Raw genomic sequence first — 24,772 nt, forward strand, 5'->3', positions numbered from 1 at the left:
CTGCTGAGGGGATATCCCATCTGTGCAGCATTTTTTATTTTAGTTTAGGCTTGTTTTTGCTAACTAGAAAATATCATTAGTTAAAGGTTTGAATTTGCTGTTTATAACATAGACTTTCATGTGGATTTTTGTGTTATTTTACTTGTGTGTTAAGTATTAATATTATATATACGTATATTGCTTGCATACCCAAATACTCACTGTTCACATGGAGTTTCTTACCAAGAAAAAAAGAACTAGAAAATAACCAAGAAGTGGTGCATGGTGATTCTACCCACAGTCTCTAGAGTTTCTGGTCAATTTATTTGGTATGAATATTGTATATTGAAGTAAATGAAAGAAACAGAAACAAACAGCATAAAAACCTTTAATAGAGAAAAGACTGACGCCGAATGAATAAATTATTTTATTGTTTTATTCTATTCTATTTTTCATAGAAAATACTTTGCGCTGTTAGATCAGTTTATGGATTTAGTACTAAAAAAATCTTCTCTGGCTGAACTTCACGATATGGTTTACTGCCGAAAATGTCGTTGAAAACATAGTAGAACAAACCGAAAACGTGGAAAAATAATAAAAAAAAGTTAAAACACGTGTCTATAACAAAACTTTATTATTATTATTGTTATTATTACAAGCAACGTTTTTGACAGAAGTTTTCTGTAATTTTAAACTACTTATTAGAATGAACACAGCAAACCAGCAACACTTGCCACCCACAAGGGCTATGTCCAGCGTCATGTCTAGAGCCTCCTATCTTTCGATTCATGACTGAAGTGTTAATTATGAGACGTCGTTTGATACTGCCTAACGAAGGACTTCTTCTTAAACGTTGCAACAATAATAATAAAAGATTTTGTTATTATTGTTAACAACGGCGACTCCCAACTTACATAAGAATATATTATAATTTTTCTCTAAGTAAAAACATAAAACAGCATATTTAATTACCTATGCTCATTATCGGTTTGGTGTTGATAATTATCTTTATCTTTGATCTTAGTAGGCGAACATTAAATGCAATTTTCAACAATTAAAGTTAATGTAATAAAAAAGCAAAATGTTTGAAATTACTAATATTTTATTAAATTTGTCATTTGTAATTCAAACAAGACTGGTCATAAATCTTCTAGTACGTAGAAAAATTAACTTCTTATGTTTGAGGCGGTCATTTTGTCTACAGGACTCGATGTAACGGTTTGTTTGGTTGGTTTGAAGTTGCGCAAAACTAAACGAAAGCTATCTGTGCTAACCGTTTCTGATTTAGCAATGTAAGACTAGAGGGAAAGCAGCTAGTCGTCACCACCCACCGCAAACTCTTGGGCTACACTTTTAAAAACGGATAGTGGGATTGAGCGAAATATCATAACGCCCCCACTACTGAAAGGGTGAGCATGTTTGGTGTGACGGGGATTCGAACACGTGACCCTCAGATTTCTAGCCGATATGTCCTGTTTGTGAATCCGGAGATTCATGTCTAGTTTCCTGCTGCCGCATAAATGTGTTCTGACCTTTTAAGTCATAAATATACAATATACGCTATAAAAGGACGTTCAAATCAGTTAAATAGGTGTTTGCGCTAGGTGCTTTTGATTAGCCGTCTCCTATTCAACTTACCAGCTCAAAATTAGCAACAGCTGTGTGCAAATAGCCTTTTGAGTAGCTTTGCGTGGAAATGTCTTTAAAAATGCAAAAACATGATAAGGATTTGGTGTGTTTTAGAAGTTAACAATAGCAAAAAAAAGCATAAAATGATACTTTCATGAACGAAACCATGGCCGTAATGATGTGTGGTGAAACGTACAACTGTCTTCCTCAATTCGGTAGTTATAAAGTTTCACAAAGTATCGTCGATATCACGTGCAAATTTTATTAGAATATTTTAATGATGTATTTTTTGATAAATTTTGTAGCTCATCGGTGCTTCTTTACAGATTTTACAAAATTGTACATAGCAAAAAAAAAAAAGTCTTCACTGAAATTAAAATTATTTGATGAGTTACTTAACGTTTATACATACATTTTGTGATCAGTATAAGTTCTCAAGGTTTTAACCACTTACCTCCCATTAGCTCAGTAGTATGTCTATGGACTTACAATACTAAAATCCAGGATTCGATATTTATGTTTACACAGCACAGATAGCCTGTTATTAACAAAAAAAAAATCAAACCAATATTTTAAAATAAAAATAAAACCAGCAAAATCTTACCTTGTCTGATGTATATAAAATATATGTATGCTTTTCTTTACTTTTAACTGTTCAATTCATGATTTTGTTGACATGGAAAACGAATACACTTTGTTCCCCGCTAGTACAGCGGTATGTCTCCGGATTTACAACGCTAAAATTAGGGGTTCGATTACCGTCGTTTGGCTTAGCACATAGCCCGATGTGGCTTTGCTGTAAGAAAAATAAACAAATACCCCTTAAGAAGTGAAAAAAACACAATTAACAGGTAGAATGAATTTTTACAACAATCACCTAGAGAAACAAACGGTGAACTTCAAGCCATAGTGGACAGTTCATGCCAGCCGTGCAAGGTTACACTTTTGCTTCTGTCTTTCTTACATTGTTAAGGATGACTAGCTTTTTGTTGTTGTTTTTTGCAGTTTTAATAGCTTTAAGGTTCATAAAATAAAATTGATGTAGATGTGTTCCCTAAAGCAAGAACTCGTTAAATCGCTTTTAGTTTGTTGAAGATAGTTTTTAGGCCGTGACTTGATGGATTATGAAAAAGGACAGGTGGCCTTGGTTGGATATTTACCTCAGCCGAGTTCTCACCACCTCTGACTGTTATGTTCGTGTACTGGTATAGCTTAGTTTATGATTTATTCTGCCCGTAATAAAGTTCTATTATGTATGTATCTCAAGTAATTACCCTTAAATAATATTTCTCTATTATTCATATAAGTACAGTCATTATCATGAGAAGTCTTAAACCATAGATGTATTTATACCCCCTCTGTGAGGGCAGATTAATAACGAAAAAAAATACAGTGATGTACTACAGTTGGTATTTCTTAATGTAACTTGATACCAAGTATGACTTAATAGTTAAAGCATTCTGGATCACAATTTCGAATCCCCTTACCGGACATGACTTTTCAGCCGTGGAGACTTTATAACATGACAATTAATCCCACTGTTTATTGGTTAGAAGAAGTTTAAGCTTGGCTGTGGGTTGTACTGACCAGCTGCTTCCCCTTTTGTCTATCATTCCAAAATTAGTGACAGTTGAAACAGAAAGACTTCGAATAGCTTTGCACAAAATTCAATAAAACTAACAAACAAACTTGGTGTAACTTAAATGATTGAATACTGACTTTTTATATTTGTTAGTATAAAACAATATAACAGCTATAATTACTAGTTTTAAAAAAGGCTTTCGTTTTTGGAATGAAATATATTTAATAGCAAACGTTAAACTCAAAACTGCTAGTGTTTATATACTATTTATATACTGTTTTATACAACGAATTGTCACAGGTTAATTTTTTAAACTAAGTTGTGTTTTGTTTTTGTTCTCTTTTGTTGCTGTCGAATAGGTTTAGTTTTTAAGTTCTTAAAGAAGTGAACCGTCCCTAATTTACCAGTGTAAAACTAGAGGGAAGGCGAGCATGTTTGTTGTGACGGGAATTCGAACCCCTGACCTTCCGATTACGAGCCGAATGCCTTAACCACCCGGCCATGCCGGACCAACTTTTTTCGTACTTAAAGGGGAGAATAGTAGAGCTAAATGACACAAAAATACGTTTTGGGCTAGGTAGGACTCATCTTCAGCTGAAACAGTTTAATTTTTATAACAGAGTGGTTGGCCTTTGGAATGGGTTGTCTTTGAATTTTGTGGAGGTAGTAAATTTAAGTGAGTTTAGGAGAAAGCTTGATAATTATATGAATGACAACCGATGGTTTTAAGTTTTTTATTTTATTTATTTCCTTTTATTTTATTTATTTGGTAGTTTCAGTTTAGTTTAGAGGATGGAATAGACGAAATGAGCTAATAGGGCTCTTGTTGTCCCTAAATATTATGTTATGTTTGTTTTCACTTTACAGTTAGTGTCTGGTTATTCAAACCATCATTTATGAAATTTAAGAGAATTGAAAAATAAATTTTGCAATTTCTAGACACATTATTTTCATTTGTACTTTTCCTGGGTATCTTTCAGTGAACATGTTTAAAGCAATTCCTGTATTGTTATTGTGAACAGACATCATGACGTACGTTTTAAGAAGTTATTTGATTAAAATGGCACTAACACAGGTTTTGATCATAAACAATAGTTAATGACACGACTTGCATGAAAATTCCCAGAGGATTTAGCAACTCTAAGTAACAGCACGTCCTAAGGATAATGGTCCCATATTGTCATTAAACGACTTTTATTTTGAAAATATGAAGTTGTAAAAAGCATTCATGAGATTTTGTAATTAAATGTTAAAAATTTGAATTAAAACTGGTGATATTATTCAAAAGTATTTATATCAAATCACATCTTGAAGTAATTTTATTCATCAAATTGCTTCAGAGTAGCTTATCGGTAAATTTGAAAGCTTATAATGCTTAAAGCTAATTTTCAACATTCGTGGTGGTCTTAGCACAGAAAGCTCATTGTGTAGCTGAGTGCTTAGCAACAAACAAAACAAAAATCCACCGAGTTGAATAATAACAGTAAAATTGTACAATAACGATTAGTTCGACTCAGTCACTTCTTTCAGAAGACGGTCTTGATTAAATTTATATTATATTATATTAAAAATAAATTATATTATATTATGTTATTTATGTTATACGTTTACATCGAATATTTAAGATGAGGTTTTTTACAACAACCACAACATAGAAAACACGTTTTACATGATGCTGGAGAGACTCTCCAAGACATTGCTGCAGACTTAAAGTGCTCCCCAAACGCTGTCAAATACACGTTATGGAACATAACATAATGTTATTATGCGAGCTCTCTTCTCTGCTGATACAAAACTTAGTATATAATGTTAAAGCCTACTTTTATTAAAGTTTATTTGTGGAGTGGTACTAAATTGGTTTCTTCTAGCATATACCGGTACCATATGCTAGCTTCTTTCTGCATAGTTATGAAACTGAGTGGGATACTATGACAGTTATTTCAAACCCTAAATGTGATCAGTATATTCACTCAAGCACAACCCTTGGTACAAGTATATGGAAATTCTAAAGAATGATAAGCATTATCGTCCTGGCTTTTTCAATTATTAGTGAAGCATAACCATACTGTTGAAATTCAAATTCTATAATAGGATGGATGAATTAGCCTCATAAAAAGAATGTCAAAATATTCTCTCGTCTTAACACTTTAGTACAGTGCTGTGTGAACATATATTTACAAGTGTGTTTCGTGTTTTATGTTCATTGTTGATCTCTGGTGAAACAAACATAACGTCAGACTGAGAAAACGGCTGTTAATGCACATTTAATTATTTTATACAAGAAATGTTTTAATAAGCTTGGTGATTAGCATTCTGGGTTTAAAGTTCATACTTTTAACTGTGACCCCGTTATAAAAATGACAGTTTAGTTGAAATAATCAGACAAGGCCATTTTGTCGTTGTGTACTACTGGGTGGCTGCCTTCTCTCTGGTCAATAGCTCAAAAATTAGGAACAATTATACCTGAAACCAATAGGTCTTTGATTGGCCGTTTCATCCATTTACGCAATATTTTCTATGTAGGTTGAACATTTCAATTTCAAAATAGTATGATACGTGTTCAAACTATACCGAAAATAAAGAATTTCAAAACATCATGAAATTAAGATATTTAAAAAAAAATTTAAACTAGTAAATTAGAAAACTGAGCAATTAAAGCACTTCATAATATTGCAAAACTGAGCAATTAAAGCACTTCATAACATTGCAAAACTGAGGTTTTCAGGAACTAAAACTAACTCCTGCAAACATAAGTATTTCAAAACATCATGGTGCCAAGTGTTTCGTTTATTTTTTTTCAAAACAATGTGATACAAAGAGTTTCTTAAAATAATAAGACACTAAAGTATTTTAAAACAGTGTGGTACTAAAATACTTCAAAATATTGTTCTGATAAAGTATTTCAAAATAGTGTGATATTAAGGTTTTCTCAAAATAAAGTAATGGTAAAATTTGTTCCATACATTGTGACACTAGGATCTTTTTCAAAACAATATATAGTACTAGGTATTCAGGTTACTGATTTCCAAAAGATAACCTTAAAAAGTCTATAAAACGCAGATTCCGGAAATGTTATTAGTAGAATAGATCCAACATGAACAGTAATGGAAATAATCAAACAAAAGTGAATAAGGTCTTCCTCTAACTCTTACTGGCTATTGTAGAGACAGAAAATTCTTTCAAACGTCCTCGTTGGACAGAAAGAAAGTTTATATTAACTCAGCACTGAATAAGAAAAAAAAAGAATTCTATAGATTCTCTACACAAGAAAAGAACAAGAGGAATTTTAATTTACATCTAAACTTCATAAAAAAGTAGATGGTAAAATGCAGTATATTACGATCCAATTATTCATATATTACCTGTTATTCCAAACAACACTTATGGGAAAGAAAAACCTTAATCCATATCAGTTTTTAAGCATATCTGTGCCACCCCTTTGAGATGGGTTCATCCATTCCAAAAGGTCAAATACAAAACCAAAGTGATATGAACTTCTAGCCTTTGACACACGCAGTCTTTAGCAGAGTAAAATTTTTAGTGTATGTTTGCGATCTTCGAGATCCCGTAACAAGAATATTGCATGAAAATTGTCAAATTTTTGCATGAATATATCTGAGTAAAGATATATTATAAACTAGTTAAAGCAGAAATTTCATAATACAATCATTACAATACTGGAATATTTCAAGCTATTCTATGACACTAAAATATTAAATATTGTATAAAGCTGTACATGAAACATGGTCAAGAAATACTACCGCAGTTGCTAACCACACTTTTTTGTTTTGTAAAGGAATACTCAATATTTATAAATTAATAACATTTATATAATTTAAACATATTTCTATTTTGGTTCATAAAGATCCGTTAGATCAAGGGTTTAAGAGTATGACATTTGTTTTAAGATTCTGATTGTGTGAATGTCATATACTTAGACGGAATAACTCGCATTTGCAGGTAATATAACCGAATTAGAACTTTATCAAAAACTGGTAAATTTTTTTGTTACGCTATATGGAATCTCTGACTACATGTTAGTTATGCTGGTATTTTTGAAAATGACCAAACGTTACACTAAAAATAACGTCTCCAACAGATACAACAATCAGTGTTTGTGGGTTAAAATGGACTTGAATATTTAAATCACAGACTGAATTAGTAATTAAACTTAATCAAACAGCTCAAGTGATCTGAAACAACGTTATCCATTATAGTATTTAATTTCCCCGACATAGAACCTAAGGCTGCCTGTGGAGATCATTAGTTTTAATCACTCGCACCATCACATATTAGTGTATTGTCTGTCACTCAGTCAGTAGACAGTAAAATGATGTTACATAAAATTGCAATTCGCACTGTCGTTCCGTCAGTGAAACGTGCGCATATTATGAATGATGAGAAGAATTATGTACTCCATAGGCTATAAAAGAGTACACTATATGAACTTCAAAAACAAGAAATAAAAATTTCTCTCACTCTTAACTGTGGTTTTATTTATTATTGAAACAGGACACTTTTAAGGATCCTGTAGAAATACATCTAATAGATGTATTCATGTTAAGCCTATCAGTAGTCGAAATATACAATGATAACTAAGATCACAAATGTCTGAAACAAGGCCTAACATGTAAATATTTTATATGATAAAATTCAGTTTAAATAAGTACACCTAGGGCTTCTTTATCAGATACAAAATTCAAATATACAAATACAAGGAAGTGAGAAAAAAGGTTTTACAGTTAAAACAAAATGTATAACGTAACTTTTGATCCACATTTCTCCCTCTTTTGTGCGTTTATTAGCACTTAACACGAACAAATGTTGCAAGATACTTTCAAGTATATTACTGTAGAATAAATAACTTGTATACTTTCACGGTGTAGAGTGTATTATATTTACTTGAACATATTTTATAAAATAGTAGGCACATGATGATGTAACAAAACACCTACAAAGTTACAGTTATTATCAATTTCAAGAAAGGACGTAGAAAAATAAAGTCTGGTTGACTTTATTATATAAAGACTCCCTATCTCGAAATATGTCTTCATTTGAACAATATCCTATTCCATAAAAGAAAAAGTTGGTTGTATACTGGCGTTACACATACCCAAGCATGTTCAAACAGAGACTTTGTTTTCTTTGTTATTGTTCCATGCCCTATAATTAATTCATGCTTCTAACTGTTGAGTCTACATACCCTCTTTCACATCAAAGACAATTATAAATATAAACAATGTGTTGTCGTTTAAAGCAACAACTTCATCCGTAATCTTTGCAAGTACATCCATGTACATGTTCTGTAAGTTACTTTAAAAATAAAAACTTGACGACAAAGATATTTAAAAATGCTATTTTTGACCCAGTTTAAAGAGAGTTGAATATCCATAACAGTATATTGCTCAATAATACACAGCATTTTGTATTACAAAATGTAATATCAGTGCTCGAAAAAATATTTAAATATTAATAAACATGTTGCTAAACGCTATTTAAATTTGGCAAGAGCGTGTTTCTTATTATTATGTATCAGTGTGTTTAAATTTTAGAGCGTTTCTTATTATTATGTACCAGTGTGTTTAAATTTTAGAGCGTTTCTTATTATTATGTATCATTGTGTTTAAATTTTAGAGCGTTTCTTATTATTATGTATCACTGTGTTTCAACTTGTAAAGAGTGTGTTTCTTATTGTTATGTACCACTGTGTTTCAACTTGTAAAGAGCGTGTTTCTTATTGTTATGTACCACTGTGTTTCAACTTGTAAAGAGCGTGTTTCTTATTGTTATGTATCACTGTGTTTCAACTTGTAAAGAGCGTGTTTCTTATTGTTATGTACCACTGTGTTTCAACTTGTAAAGAGCGTGTTTCTTATTGTTATGTATCACTGTGTTTCAACTTGTAAAGAGCGTGTTTCTTATTGTTATGTATCACTGTGTTTCAACTTGTAAAGAGCGTGTTTCTTATTGTTATGTACCACTGTGTTTCAACTTGTAAAGAGCGTGTTTTTTATTGTTATGTATCACTGTGTTTCAAATTGTAAAGAGCGTGTTTCTTATTGTTATGTATCACTGTGTTTCAACTTGTAAAGAGCGTGTTTCTTATTGTTATGTATCACTGTGTTTCAACTTGAGAAGAGCGTGTTTCTTATTGTTATGTATCACTGTGTTTCAACTTGTAAAGAGCGTGTTTCTTATTGTTATGTATCACTGTGTTTCAACTTGTAAAGAGCGTGTTTCTTATTGTTATGTACCACTGTGTTTCAACTTGAGAAGAGCGTGTTTCTTATTGTTATGTACCACTGTGTTTCAACTTGTGAAGAGCGTGTTTCTTATTGTTATGTATCACTGTGTTTCAACTTGTAAAGAGCGTGTTTCTTATTGTTATGTATCACTGTGTTTCAACTTGTAAAGAGTGTGTTTCTTATTGTTATGTATCACTGTGTTTCAACTTGTAAAGAGCGTGTTTCTTATTGTTATGTACCACTGTGTTTCAACTTGTAAAGAGCGTGTTTCTTATTGTTATGTACCACTGTGTTTCAACTTGTAAAGAGTGTGTTTCTTATTGTTATGTATCACTGTGTTTCAACTTGTAAAGAGCGTGTTTCTTATTGTTATGTATCACTGTGTTTCAACTTGAGAAGAGCGTGTTTCTTATTGTTATGTATCACTGTGTTTCAACTTGTAAAGAGTGTGTTTCTTATTGTTATGTACCACTGTGTTTCAACTTGTAAAGAGCGTGTTTCTTATTGTTATGTATCACTGTGTTTCAACTTGTAAAGAGCGTGTTTCTTATTGTTATGTATCACTGTGTTTCAACTTGTAAAGAGTGTGTTTCTTATTGTTATGTATCACTGTGTTTCAACTTGTAAAGAGCGTGTTTCTTATTGTTATGTATCACTGTGTTTCAACTTGTAAAGAGCGTGTTTCTTATTGTTATGTACCACTGTGTTTCAACTTGAGAAGAGCGTGTTTCTTATTGTTATGTACCACTGTGTTTCAACTTGTGAAGAGCGTGTTTCTTATTGTTATGTATCACTGTGTTTCAACTTGTAAAGAGCGTGTTTCTTATTGTTATGTATCACTGTGTTTCAACTTGTAAAGAGTGTGTTTCTTATTGTTATGTATCACTGTGTTTCAACTTGTAAAGAGCGTGTTTCTTATTGTTATGTACCACTGTGTTTCAACTTGTAAAGAGCGTGTTTCTTATTGTTATGTACCACTGTGTTTCAACTTGTAAAGAGCGTGTTTCTTATTGTTATGTACCACTGTGTTTCAACTTGTAAAGAGCGTGTTTCTTATTGTTATGTATCACTGTGTTTTAAATTGTAAAGAGCGTGTTTCTTATTGTTATGTATCACTGTGTTTCAACTTGTAAAGAGCGTGTTTCTTATTGTTATGTATCACTGTGTTTCAACTTGAGAAGAGCGTGTTTCTTATTGTTATGTATCACTGTGTTTCAACTTGTAAAGAGCGTGTTTCTTATTGTTATGTATCACTGTGTTTCAACTTGTAAAGAGCGTGTTTCTTATTGTTATGTACCACTGTGTTTCAACTTGAGAAGAGCGTGTTTCTTATTGTTATGTACCACTGTGTTTCAACTTGTGAAGAGCGTGTTTCTTATTGTTATGTATCACTGTGTTTCAACTTGTAAAGAGCGTGTTTCTTATTGTTATGTATCACTGTGTTTCAACTTGTAAAGAGTGTGTTTCTTATTGTTATGTATCACTGTGTTTCAACTTGTAAAGAGCGTGTTTCTTATTGTTATGTACCACTGTGTTTCAACTTGTAAAGAGCGTGTTTCTTATTGTTATGTACCACTGTGTTTCAACTTGTAAAGAGTGTGTTTCTTATTGTTATGTATCACTGTGTTTCAACTTGTAAAGAGCGTGTTTCTTATTGTTATGTATCACTGTGTTTCAACTTGAGAAGAGCGTGTTTCTTATTGTTATGTACCACTGTGTTTCAACTTGTAAAGAGCGTGTTTCTTATTGTTATGTATCACTGTGTTTCAACTTGAGAAGAGCGTGTTTCTTATTGTTATGTATCACTGTGTTTCAACTTGTAAAGAGCGTGTTTCTTATTGTTATGTATCACTGTGTTTCAACTTGTAAAGAGCGTGTTTCTTATTGTTATGTACCACTGTGTTTCAACTTGAGAAGAGCGTGTTTCTTATTGTTATGTATCACTGTGTTTCAACTTGTAAAGAGCGTGTTTCTTATTGTTATGTATCACTGTGTTTCAACTTGAGAAGAGCGTGTTTCTTATTGTTATGTATCACTGTGTTTCAACTTGTAAAGAGCGTGTTTCTTATTGTTATGTATCACTGTGTTTCAACTTGTAAAGAGCGTGTTTCTTATTGTTATGTACCACTGTGTTTCAACTTGAGAAGAGCGTGTTTCTTATTGTTATGTATCACTGTGTTTCAACTTGTAAAGAGCGTGTTTCTTATTGTTATGTATCACTGTGTTTCAACTTGAGAAGAGCGTGTTTCTTATTGTTATGTACCACTGTGTTTTAACTTGAGAAGAGCGTGTTTCTTATTGTTATGTATCACTGTGTTTCAACTTGTAAAGAGCGTGTTTCTTATTGTTATGTATCACTGTGTTTCAACTTGAGAAGAGCGTGTTTCTTATTGTTATGTATCACTGTGTTTCAACTTGAGAAGAGCGTGTTTCTTATTGTTATGTATCACTGTGTTTCAACTTGTAAAGAGCGTGTTTCTTATTGTTATGTATCACTGTGTTTCAACTTGTAAAGAGCGTGTTTCTTATTGTTATGTATCACTGTGTTTCAACTTGTAAAGAGTGTGTTTCTTATTGTTATGTATCACTGTGTTTCAACTTGTAAAGAGCGTGTTTCTTATTGTTATGTATCACTGTGTTTCAACTTGTAAAGAGCGTGTTTCTTATTGTTATGTATCACTGTGTTTCAACTTGTAAAGAGCGTGTTTCTTATTGTTATGTATCACTGTGTTTCAACTTGTAAAGAGCGTGTTTCTTATTGTTATGTATCACTGTGTTTCAACTTGAGAAGAGCGTGTTTCTTATTGTAGAAAGGGGAATATTATAATGTGTTTATAATTTCTTCACATTGTGTTTCTTGAAAATAACCAAAAACTGTTCAAAGACGTTGGATTAATCATCATGAAAAAACCGCTCATTTTCCTTGGAAACCTAGTTACATTTTTATCAACTTATGTAAAAATACAGTCGTAAGTCTTACAGTTATTGCTAAGTATAAACCGATAGATGCTATGTTTTAAAGAATAATTTAAAGGTTTTTATACAAACCGTGGGAATCACATTGAGAATGGATTACCTCAGGAAGGAATACAATTTTCCTTTCTAGATTTTTTTAGCCTCTTATAAATGTTACGAGTTGCGGGCTGATTGTTCTTTAGTAGAATACTATTTACAAATTTTCTACTGAATTTCTATCCTGTCTACTTTGCTTAAATAGCAATTCCTGCTATTTTTGCAACAGTTTTGAAAATTACTTTTCAAAAGTATGGTAAAAGCTACAAAGTTTAAGTTATTTAGAACTAAATAGTATTACTTCAAAGGTTACAGTTTGTAATCTTTAATTTTCGTAAGTAATGTAGCCATAAGAACAGTGTGGTAGAGACAGTGAAAATTAAAACTACAAGATATTAAAATGGCGAAACTGGAGGGCAGGAGAAAGTTTACAAGGAGAATGATCATAAGTAAACTAAAACATTTATTCAAGCCTGATTAAAGATCAAAGACTAGATAATTATGTGTCTAGCTTAACATTTAATAATAAACGTGAGAGACAAAACAAATGAATATTTAAGAACATTGATTGAAATTTATAAAAGACAAAGTCTTATATTTATCTAGACATTCGTGAATACTCATATACAACGACAGCGTTGACAAAGCTGGTCTCGATAAGGAAGTTATACATATATAGAATGTAAAATATCAGATAATATATTAATGCTGATATTCGTTATAAACATTAAAAGTGAGAAACGTTTCCACCAGAGGAGGCGATAGGTTCAATCATAGCCTTCTTTTAAGGAGCGCCCAGTGGAACAACGGTATGTCTCCGACTTACAACGCTAAAAACCGGGTTTTAATACCCGTGGTGAACATACAACGGATAACCCTTTGTGTAGTTTTGTTCTTAACTACCAACAAAATAAACAACTCTGTTTAACTATGGGATGGCCCTAAAAGGACCTTAACTTTCATTCATTTAAACAAAATAATTTTCTTCTTCAGTAGAATATCCCTCGTTTTACTATCTTCAGGACGAATCTTCATTTAAAATATATTATTCTATTCTGTAAAATTCCAGGGGACTTGTGTAGTACAATTTGTGGAATATTTAAAGGTTCAATCAAGTAACTGCATAAATAAAACCTATTTCTGTAAAGAAAACGAATAGGACATTTGCAAAATGATTTACATGGAGACGATGATCACATGATTGTACATTTAGAAATACCCACCCTAAACTATGCACTCATGACCTATGAACATAAGTATGTTTGAACATTAATTTTACTCCCCACACACACATACGTATAGGTTAGAATACAACAAGTGGGCTAACAAGGTAAAATCCTCTGAGCAATGTTTGACCTTTGTTCATTAAGCACATTTATATCAATGACTGATACTTGACAAATAAGCAGTTCTCCCTCACGTGATGAAAATAATAAGTAGTATATTTTATTTTGAACATTAACATAACTGTAATCAGATTTACGAAAATTGGTAAAATTCACTACGGTATAAGAAATAAGATAATGTCATAACAAGTCATCACGTGGTTCTACCTTAAATTACAGTCATGAAACCAAAGGTCTTGCAGCTAACAGAGTCTTGAAAAGATGAGAAAATATTATCCACTTTGGAAGTAGTTTTATGATCATTGATAAAAAAATAGTAACGTTCTTTCGATGGTGAATAGGTATACAACATGTACTCTCTTGTTACTGCATAATAAAAAACATAGGAACCTGTGTATGACAGCAACCTTGAAGTCTTATGCCAAGGCCATCAGTGTACGATGCATAAAATGTGGACAAAAATTCTATTAGTTTTGTTTGTTTGTTTGTTTTTGAATTTCGCACAAAGCTACTCAAGGGCTATCAGTGGTAGCCGTCCCTAATTTAGCAGTGTAAGGCCAGAGGGAAGGCAGCTAGTCATTAACACCCACCGCCAACTCTTGGGCTACTCTTTTACCAACGAATAGTGGGATTGACCGTTACATTGTAACGCCCCCACGGCTGAAAGGGCAAGCATGTTTGGCGCGACGGGGATGTGAACCCGCGACCCTCAGATTACGAGTCGCACGCTTTAACACGCTTGGCCATGCCGGGCCAATTCTATTAGTAGGTTATGTAATTTTCCTTTGTGTAACATGTAAAGCTGCAGAATATAACTTATGTTTAATCTTTACTAAATGCATAATAGCTTTTATGAATTGATGGAACGTCTAAATGAATAACAATAAAACTTAATATTTCTATACAACTCTTTTTACTATGGGTTTCCAACAAGAAGAAATGTAACAACATTTGGACTGCATACACACTAAAACTATAATCACTACAGTAAATATGTACTAAATCTTCAAAACAAGGCCCAGCATAGCCAGGTAGTTAGGGCGCTTGATTCGTAATCTGGGAGTAGCGGCTTCAAATTCCCCTCACAACAAACATACTCACCCGTTCAGCTGTTGGTACGTTATAATATAACGGTCAATCCAACTGTTCGTTGGTAAAATAGTAGCTCAAGGGCTGGCGGTGGATGGTGATGACTAGCTGCTTTCCTTCTAGCCTTATAGTGCTAAATTGAAGACGGCTAGTGCAGAGAGCCTTCGTGTAGTTTTGCGCAAAATTCCAAAAACAAACTTAAGAATACTGTCTCGTTCAGTATTTACGAAAACATTAGACATGATAAAAAATTTTCAGCCAGTTAGTTAAACGTGTTAGTAATACTATCCTCCTATAAAAACAAATATAACATATAAATATATAGAAAATATTAAGACAAGCTGAGATCTGTATCCAGTCCTATATACTTAGAGAAACACTGCTCATCTTTGACAAATGAATACAATGCGCCTAGTAAGACCATTCGACTATAGAACCTTAAAAATAACATCAACCTTTGTGAAACATACATAAGTGAAAACTGTCACGTAGCATGTTTGAAATAAAATATTTTGTCATTGTCATATTGGTAGAGAAATACATACCTATTTCATAAAAGCAAACTAGTTAAAGAGTAATACCGCCATTAAAATAGTGATTTTACTTCTTACTTTTAGGGAAAATCATTAAATCTAGACATCAATGATTTAATACATCTATAGAAACACCATCATCTGTTGCATCTTAGTAACATAATTTGACAAATAGTATCATCTGCCTATAAAACCATTGTATCGCATTCCGACTAGTAACTCTTTATGTATTTCTAGAATAAATAAATTTACCGAAAAAAAACTACAATAAAATTGAGTAATTTATCAAGAACCCTTTAACTATTGTGCTATGCAAATAAAAACAATAAACAATAGATTTACATCTTTAGGATATACAATTACGTTTACACATTGATAACAAGTTGGGACACCATACAATGAGTTCGTCATCGTATTGACATATTTGTATCTGCTTTTAATAACGTCATCTGCTTTTGTAAAACGTATGTAAGCAAAAATTATGAAGATGATAAGATTAAACTAGCAGGTTGTGTTACTTATAACGTGAAACTGTAAACACAACATTAAGTAATTAGATTAGGTTATTAACTAATTATATGATATTTATGCAGCATCTACTTTGTGTAATAATGAATTGTCTTGTTAGTTTTTAATGTTACACAAGAAATGAGTTTTTTGATTCGTGTTTCTGAGTTTTTCATTCTATACCACTGTGTCTTATTCTTTAAAAAACCTCCGTTGGTTTGATCTGTGCCAACTATTATGAAGTGTATAAAAAGTGACTATTTTCTGTTTATCTAAAAATTATCTTTAAAAGGTATGTACTGACATCACCCAGTTTCAGCACCTCCACTTTAAAATTCGGTCCCGCATTTCTAAAACCATCGCCTCACTAAATTATCGCGAACTACTAAATGCAAATACAAAGAGAAACCATTACGATTAACACATGGATATTCTATCAACTTTTATGGCTTGTTTTCCTGGAATTACACCAACCGACAAAGTTGATGTGACGGAAAGGTAATTGAAAAACCCTAACCTAATCTATCCCTTCAAGACCGCCGCTGGTACAGCGTTAAATCTACGGATTTACAACGCTAAAATCAGGGGTTTGATTTCCCTCGGTAGACTCAGAAGATAGCCCTATGTGGCTTTGCTACAAGAAACACACACACACATACTATCCTTTCAAAACTAGTGACGACTACCGCAGATAGCTGCTCTGTAGCTTTGCAATCAATTCACAGAACAAACCTGCACTCTGCGCTGATAGTCTCATCAACTATTTGACAATTAATTATATGTTTAGGAGTTAGGAGCTCAGTTTAGTGTATTTTATGTGGAGTTACATTAAGATTATGACGCATTTTTCAGCCCAGAAAACATCAAGACCTATGAAGTTTTAGAGGAGCTCGAACGTTGGCTTTATAATAATACTTTCGTAAGCAGTACTTAGAAATGTCTGCTGAGTTTTCAGACTAACAGACCTACCCGCCTGCTGCAATTTTCTAGCTAATAGACCTTATTGCCTGCTATTTTGCCTAATAGTATATATGGAGCCTGTTTGTAAAACGTTCAGCATCTTTTGTACACTGTCTTGGAATGGGTTTCGATCCAGCTTTTCTTTAAATAAATACTGTATTTGGGCAAATGACTCGAATATTTCCACGCAATAATTATTAGGTCATCTGTATATTTAAAAGTTAACTTTACCATTTCAATGAAATATCTGTAAAGTCAGAAATGAAACATAACATGAAAAGAGAAGCAAAATTATGCCCCACCTTATATTATTAAGAAAGGAACATCAAAGTTGTTGTTTTTTATTCTTAAAATTTTATTTTTAAGAAATATAGCAGTGTATTAAACAAGGATGTGGAATTTACAAATTAAGGTATGACAGAAACTGTAAATAATGGAATGTTCTTGTGATTTGTACTCCTGAAAATTGCGCATTAAATCGTCGGAAAACATGAAATGTAATGATAACAGTTGATCATTCCAAAAAACATGAAATGTAATGATAACAGTTGATCCAAAATGAAAATATTTACTGTGTAAACAAAATAATGTTTTTTTCAACTGATGTATTTTTTAGTTGATTTTATACAAATGTCCAAAAACAAATCTTGAATACTGAAGAGATTATAATTTCATTGTATAGATCATGTAGAATGTTGTGTTCAGTCTTGGGTTCCTTATCTTAGAAAAGTGTGTGTGTGTGTTTTCTAAAAAACAAAGCCACATCGCGGGCTATCAGCTGAGTTCACCGAGGGGAATCAAACGCCTGGTTCTAGCATTGTAAATCCGTAGACTTACCGCTATACTAGCGGGAGACATCTTAGAAAGAACATTGGATTTTGAGAGTCAAAAGAGAGTCACTAGGATGATACCTGAAATGGAAAGATTGTAGTATCGAAATAGTTAAAGATATCTAAAATTTTCTCTTGGGGGGAAAAAAGAACTAGAGGCATTTGACTGAGGTGTTTAAGATGGAATCCAGGCATTTTGTTGCGAACATATATTCACTGGGCGTTTAGTTATTGCCACGTTGATATTAGTTCAACCTGCGACGGATGCTTTCTTGTTACATCATTTTTTGTGACGTGGCTGTGTTTGTTACAAATACTGATTATGGGACAGGCAGTTCTTAAAAATAAATTTGGTTGGTGACAATAATAAAAAAATGATAAAAGACCGTAAATTGTACATTCATTTAAGAACCATTTCACAATTACATAATGTTATCGGATTAGAGGGTGTCTAAGTATGTATTACGATGTGTTACAGAGGGTGGGAGTAGGTAACATAACAAACAAATTACAATGAAAACAGTTTACGTCCAACAAAACATTTATTGTAACTCAACATACTTTGACTTGAAATCAAAACACCTTTAATATGTTGAGTTTTTGCAAATAAAATACATGTACCATTTTTTTATAATAATAACTTGTTTAATCAGATTTTATATGTATATACATCAAAGGTGGAAAACATGTCGAACATAGAAATGCTTATTTTTGTGCGAGATAAAATTTATCAAACTTTAAAACTGTTGATCCTCTCTGCGAGAGAGGGCTGAAGTTTGTTTGTTTTGAATTTCGCGCAAAGCTACTCGAGGGCTATCTGCGCTAGCCGTCCCTAATTTAGCAGTGTAAGACTAGAGGGAAGGCAGCTAGTCATCACCCCCACCGCCAACTCTTGGACTACTCTTTTACCAACGAATAGTGGGATTGACCGTCAGATTACAATGCCCCCACGGCTGAAAGGACGAGCATGTTTAGTGCGACTGGGATTAGAACCCGCGACCCACTTGGCCATGCCGGGCCGAAGGCTGAAGTAGTATTCTTTAGTTCTTATTTTTCATAACAAAAAGTCCATGACAAAAGATGTCCATAACGAAATATCCCAGACTCGCTCAAGATTGTCATGAAAACCGCTTATATTGATGCATCATCTTTTTTCATACTTAATGGTGAAGATTTTAAGACTAGGCGATGTAAATATAAATTTTAGCATCTTCAACTAAAACTGAATTATTTTTTCTAATAAAGTTCGGAATAAGTTGCCTTCAGATGAGGTGTATACAGTTAACGTAAAAAGGCTTAAGAAAAGAGGTGATAATAATGATGATTATGAGGGCTGGCTTTAGGTGTTAAATTTTTATTTTAAACTTTAGTTTACTGGATGGGATTGTTTTTGTTTTGTATTGATTTGCGCATAGCTGCACGAGGGCAATCTGCTCTCGCCGTTCCTAATTTAGCGGTGTAAGACTAGAGGGAAGGCATTTGGTCATCACCATTCACCGCTAACTCATGGCCTACTCTTTTACCACAAATAATGGGATTGACCCTCACGTTATAATGCCTTCATGGTAGAAAGAGGGATCATCTGGTCCTGCCAGGATTAGACGGACCATCAGGTAATTTGTTGTCCTTAAACTGTATGTATGCATATAAAAAAGTTGCTTATTTTAACTCTGTTTCTCCAGTAAAATCATAACGGTATCGAAACCTGATTAACGATGTATCTTTTTCTTTTGTTCCATAGTGTGTCTTAATACTTTATATACAAAGATTTTTTTCAGTCCAGCTAAAAGTAATTTCTACAGAAACATCTTAAGTAAGAATAGAGAAATTAAACAAACTAGGTCACAAACGAATTTTGAGATCCTGTTTATATTTTAAAAATAAGAGTACTTCTTATTTTCACACAACCCGGACTTGGAATGGGATATTGCTTTATTACAATTTACAGCATTAGAGTCAGAAATAATATATTTTTTTTATAACAGGTACGACGTTGCGATAACTAGTGCAACAACTAGTGCAGTGTTTTGCACTTGAGTATGATCGCATCACTGATCAGAACGTCGTACAATACGAATAATGCAAAGCTGTAAGTTGTAATAAAACAATGCTTATAACTAGCAAGTAAGCTCAAAATGAAAAGGTTTTTTAGGGATATTTTTCGGGCTTCGTCGGCCAATTTGCTCTTGGTTGTAAATAGTTTGTAAAAACGTTTCAAGTTACGGTTATGATTCTTAAATATCTGTGATTCCCTATAAGTCTGTTAGGATGTCTGAAACTTTAATTAACATGAATTATATATTTAACCAGAGTGTGATATAGAATTAACAAAGAAATAAGAAAATAAGACATTACAATTACTTGTAAATAAAGACTTAATCAAGCAAGGTTGTGTTGATCAAATATAGATACCAGCTATAGGCCTTCTCGAGCTAGTAGGGTTGTGTTGATCTAATACAGACCTACTTGAGCAAGTAAGGAGGTATTGATAAAATATAGACCTACTTGAGCAAGTAAGGAGGTATTGATGAAATATAGACCTACTTGAGCAAGTGAAAAAGTGTTGATCAAATATAGACCTACCCTGACAATTAAGGTTGTGTTGATTAAGTGACAAACGTTGCCAAGTCTACTCACTAACTAGTTACTATAAACATCCATTGTAATATTTAGGTATCGTTAATCAGCTAACCATGATAACAATAGTTTGTTTGTTTTTGAATTTCTTACAAAGTAATACGAGGACTATCTGCGCTAGCCGTCCCTAATTTATCAGCGTAAGGCTAGAAGGATGTCAGCTAGTATTCACCACCCACCGCCAACTGTTTGGCTACTCTTTTACCAACGAATAGTGAGATTGACCATAACTTTATAACGCCTCCACGGCTGAAAGAGCGAGCATGTTTGGTGTCACGGGTATGCGAATTCACGACCCTCAGATTGCGAGTCGAGTGCCCTAACCACCCGGCCTTGTCGGGCCTGGCAATAAATTATTAACTGGTCTAGACAAGTGTGAAAGTATAAACACGTACCCTAAATCTATACCAATGATGTTATTCACAAAGAAATAAAACAATTATCATACTTTACCCTATCCATCTTTATTGCTATTTTTAGTATGCTTGAAAGCTTAACAAATGTTCTCTGTCCTTTGGGTATGGTCTAAAAAACGAGTTTTACTTATTGACAATTTCGAATATTGAAAAGGGAAATACAGTTGATTTTAATTCACAATGCCTGAGGCGTGTCTTACGCCATCTTTGTTGATCTTGTTTGGCTTGGGTTTTCCCGTCAGTAATATATTACTTTACAATATTCTTAGTAATGTTATGTTTCGTTATTCTTACTTATTTATTTTTCTTCGTAATTTGTGTAGATCATTTTTATTGCTAACTTGTTATAATTCGAAGCTTATTATAAGTAAGATATTTAGCCAATAGTTTCGTTTTGTAAAGGCGTTTGTAAGTAATTCTATTTATCTCATGCAGGCTTAGTTCGACTTAAAGCATTTTACGGTATTACTTATTCCATCTCAGTTTATAAATTCCATAACTTCTGCCTTTTATCTGTCAATTGTTATGTTACTCAGAGACAGAAGGTTTTTAGTAATTTCTGTCGTACTTTCTGAAGCACATATTGATTAGGCTAGACCTATTTTTTAAACGTCATTTAACACTCATATTTGCTTTGATGTTTGTCAAATTTCATATATTTTGGGCAACAATGCCATCTTTCGCTCACTACCTGCTTTATCGTGACCACCAATGAAACTATCATGTATTGAAAATAATATTTCTACTTAATACATTTCTCTCATGTTATTTGTTTTTTACAAAAAAGTTCAATACTTTGTTGTTAGTTCATAAGAATTTTTGCTTTGGGAAACGCCTGGTCTTAAGACAGTATATTTATATTTATACTTATTAAGAAATCGCTCATGTAGAAATGAGAGGATTTCCGTTCGCAAGTCTTATCTTTTTATCCCTTACCGAGCGATATTATTGTTACCAAGCGGCTGTAATAATCCTTAGTCCTGAATAATTTCTGAAACCGTTGGCCGGAGGAAGGAGTAACATTAACTTATTTACTTCTTATAATAGAAAAACTATTGTGACGTTGTTATAATTTTTTTAAAACTACAGTAAACAATAATAATGTATATTTTATAACATCTAAGCAAACGTGTACGTTTCATACTACATCTACAATTTGAAATATATATAAGTATACATAGACGTTTCATGACATTCGCGTATACACATATATTTTATAATATTGAGATGACGAACATTTGATTTCCACAGACATTTTACGGTTCTGAAACATATCTATAAATGTCAAAGAATACTGGTTATAATTTCAGACCATGTGATGTTCTGCACAATACATTATAATTTATTCAGATCGTTAAGAACTGTAGTCAATCTTGATATTCAGTTATCTTATAGAATGCAAGATAATCATAATTATAAGTTTATTTTAAATTCCTCCATTTAATATATAACTATTATCCACTTTATTGGATATTAAAATAAATAGCACGAAAACTCCAAAACTTATTTAATGATGTTAGTCACAATAGACAAATCTGTAATGTTAGGTTATGCTAAGAGCTCTCGACAGTGAACTATTATTGCAGAAGTTTTTCCTGTCTGTTCCTTCTAAATACCGAGTTTCATTGTTGTGAATTTCAAGTTTTATTGTTCACGCTCTGATTACTCGTATTAGAAATCGTGAATCAGAGCAAAATCTTGTGTTTTGGTTCGTGGAATTAAACAACATTTTGATCATAGCCCCGCAGAAAACTGCAACCACCTATGCCATGCCTCATGCTTTCCTGATCCACCAATCTAATAGTGAATAGAACCAGTTGAAACTACGCACTCACGGACATTTCCCGAGGAAGGTCGTGCCCTTCCTGTGTTATCTCTACCCGTCTATAGCCAGGTTTCTCCGAAACTTGCGCCACCTACAGGGAATAAGATCCTAATCAAGTCTCTTTTCAACCTTGAGTATAAATATTTCTATGCAGTGTGCATCCAGGCTACTTTCTTTGGTGGGCCTAAAGCGAGCATTCTCTTTGGCAGTCTCTGGGAGCAGTTGAAAAAATAAAAACAACTGCTATTATAATCATTTCTGAAGTTTGAGAAAGTCGTTGGAAAACGGACGTCGTGTGTTGGTCAGAATAAAAGGCTGATTCGTCGCGTTGCCCACTTGATGTTCAGGAATCTCTGATAAATAATCGGTAAGATTAATATTGATCAGTTGAGACATGTTTGTAATAAAGCTCAAGTTTTTTGCATTAACATTCTCTATAACTACTATTACTGGTATACTAATGTATTCATAAAAGTATTTTCTAACAAGATTTCTTAAATTTCAAATAGAAATCAAATTTTTGGTAGGATCATGTTGAATCAAGGTAACTTCTTATAAAAGGAAAATACTTAGTGGTTCTAAAAAATTATTATATTGTGGTAGTTGAGAACTTTTTTTCTTTATTTGATAGTACGACAAATCTCAACATTAATTTGTTTTGTTTGTTTGTTTGTTTTTATAACTTTCGCGTAAAGCTACACGAGGGCTATCTGCCCCTAATTTAGTAGTGTAAGACTAGAGGGAAGGCAGCTAGTGATCACATCACCACCCACCGCCAACTCTTGGGCTACTCTTTTACCAACGAATAGTGGGATTGACCGTCATATTATAACGCCCCCACGGTTGAAAGGGCTAGCATGTTTGGTGCGACGGAGATTCGAACCCGCGACCCTCAGATTACGAGTCGAGTGCCTTAACTACCTGGCCATGCCGGGTCTTCCCAACATTAATACTAACAGACATTGGTAGATTCACAAACAAAATTCCCAAAGAACGTTAACTTTAGAATAGAATTAATATACATAAGGTTGAATGTACACCTAAACTATATTTAACCATTTATTTAACATTTATAACCACTTAATACATTTGTATAACGCCTGCTCTCTAATCAAGCTTCAACATCTATATTTTTCAAAGTCCTGTAATTTTCATTCTTGAACACGATTATAAAGAAACGCTACCACATTTTCTAGTTCATCTCTAGAAAGTGTTATCAAAGTTTAGTCAATATATCTTCAAATAACGCTCTTCTTGGATTCTTTCTGCTGAAGGTGTCTGCTACTTTCTTTGTCTAGTGATCTGGAATAATGTGCGTGCATCAGAACATGGTCGATCAACCGTTCTTGAGTCATTGTAGATCGTGAGGCTGTCTTTAAAAGATAAAGTTCACTCTAAATACGTTCACGTGCACACTGTACATGTGATTCTCAAGAAGACTTTGATATTTGGAAAACCCATTGTGTTGCATTTCTGAAATATTTATGAAGCTTTGTTTGGATTTTAATCCATCACTTTCCGTGTTGCTTTACAAAAGCTTTAGCTCAGATGATACTCTACTAGGTCTGAACAAGCAAGTTGTACATTACATAGCTTTAGTTGTTGATGCTGTGAGGCTGTTAAACCCATTACATACAATTAACAACAATTCAACCAGATTTATAATTGCCATTGGTATTACTCTTCTGCAGCAAACATCACAATCTCTGATACTAATGTGCTATTAAACAGTTTCTCAACTGATGTGACGGTGGTCCATCAAAACCACCTTGCTAGTCCCTGCGGTTTCACAAAAACCAAACAAACTGAAAGACTATTCCTATATAAATCGTAATGATTTTTCGTTGTATTTGAATTTCAGTGGTCCACGAAAGTTTAGAGAGCTGCGAGACCCTCCTTCCCTGTTATCAAAAATGTTAAAGTTCTGCTCTGAAATACTTGCCAATATCACAGAGTGAGAGCTCACTCGATCTTGGAGGTAGTCCAAAAGCTTTTACAGCACTGTTTTTTGAGGGATTGTAGATTCTGGAAAATCTATATACAGAACTAAGGATGATTTATAGCACCGTAGGATCACCTTAATCAACTAATGACTCAGCCATCGTTGCCTAATGTTGCACTTTAACTACTAAAGGTTGTATCCATCTGTGCTCAGTTTTATACTGATGTATATTTGAAATAC

At 33.1% G+C, this 24,772-nt stretch overlaps 1 protein-coding gene and 1 long non-coding RNA gene across 4 annotated transcripts in view; one reads left to right on the top strand and one right to left on the bottom strand.

Annotated features, from left to right (window-relative positions):
- Window positions 1-729: 729 nt before the first annotated feature.
- Window positions 730-20,892, bottom strand: LOC143231473 (uncharacterized). The gene is made up of 3 exons (XR_013016936.1): window positions 20,803-20,892; window positions 2,213-2,404; window positions 730-824 (listed from the first exon to the last, which is right to left on the bottom strand). It is a non-coding gene; the product is annotated as an uncharacterized LOC143231473 (long non-coding RNA).
- Window positions 20,893-22,708: 1,816 nt separating this feature from the next.
- LOC143232008 (salivary peroxidase/catechol oxidase-like) overlaps window positions 22,709-24,772 on the top strand; it is a 29,918-nt gene continuing 27,854 nt past the window's right edge. For 2 of the 3 annotated variants that reach the window (XM_076466974.1, XM_076466972.1), the window contains exon 1: window positions 22,743-22,957. The gene's annotated coding sequence lies outside the window, so the exon portion shown is untranslated. Of the gene's footprint in view, window positions 22,958-24,772 lie in introns of all 3 variants that reach the window. The other variant, XM_076466973.1, reaches the window with a different exon arrangement.

This window comes from Tachypleus tridentatus, chromosome 11 (assembly GCF_004210375.1).
Source record: "Tachypleus tridentatus isolate NWPU-2018 chromosome 11, ASM421037v1, whole genome shotgun sequence".
Lineage (NCBI taxonomy): Eukaryota > Metazoa > Arthropoda > Merostomata > Xiphosura > Limulidae > Tachypleus > Tachypleus tridentatus.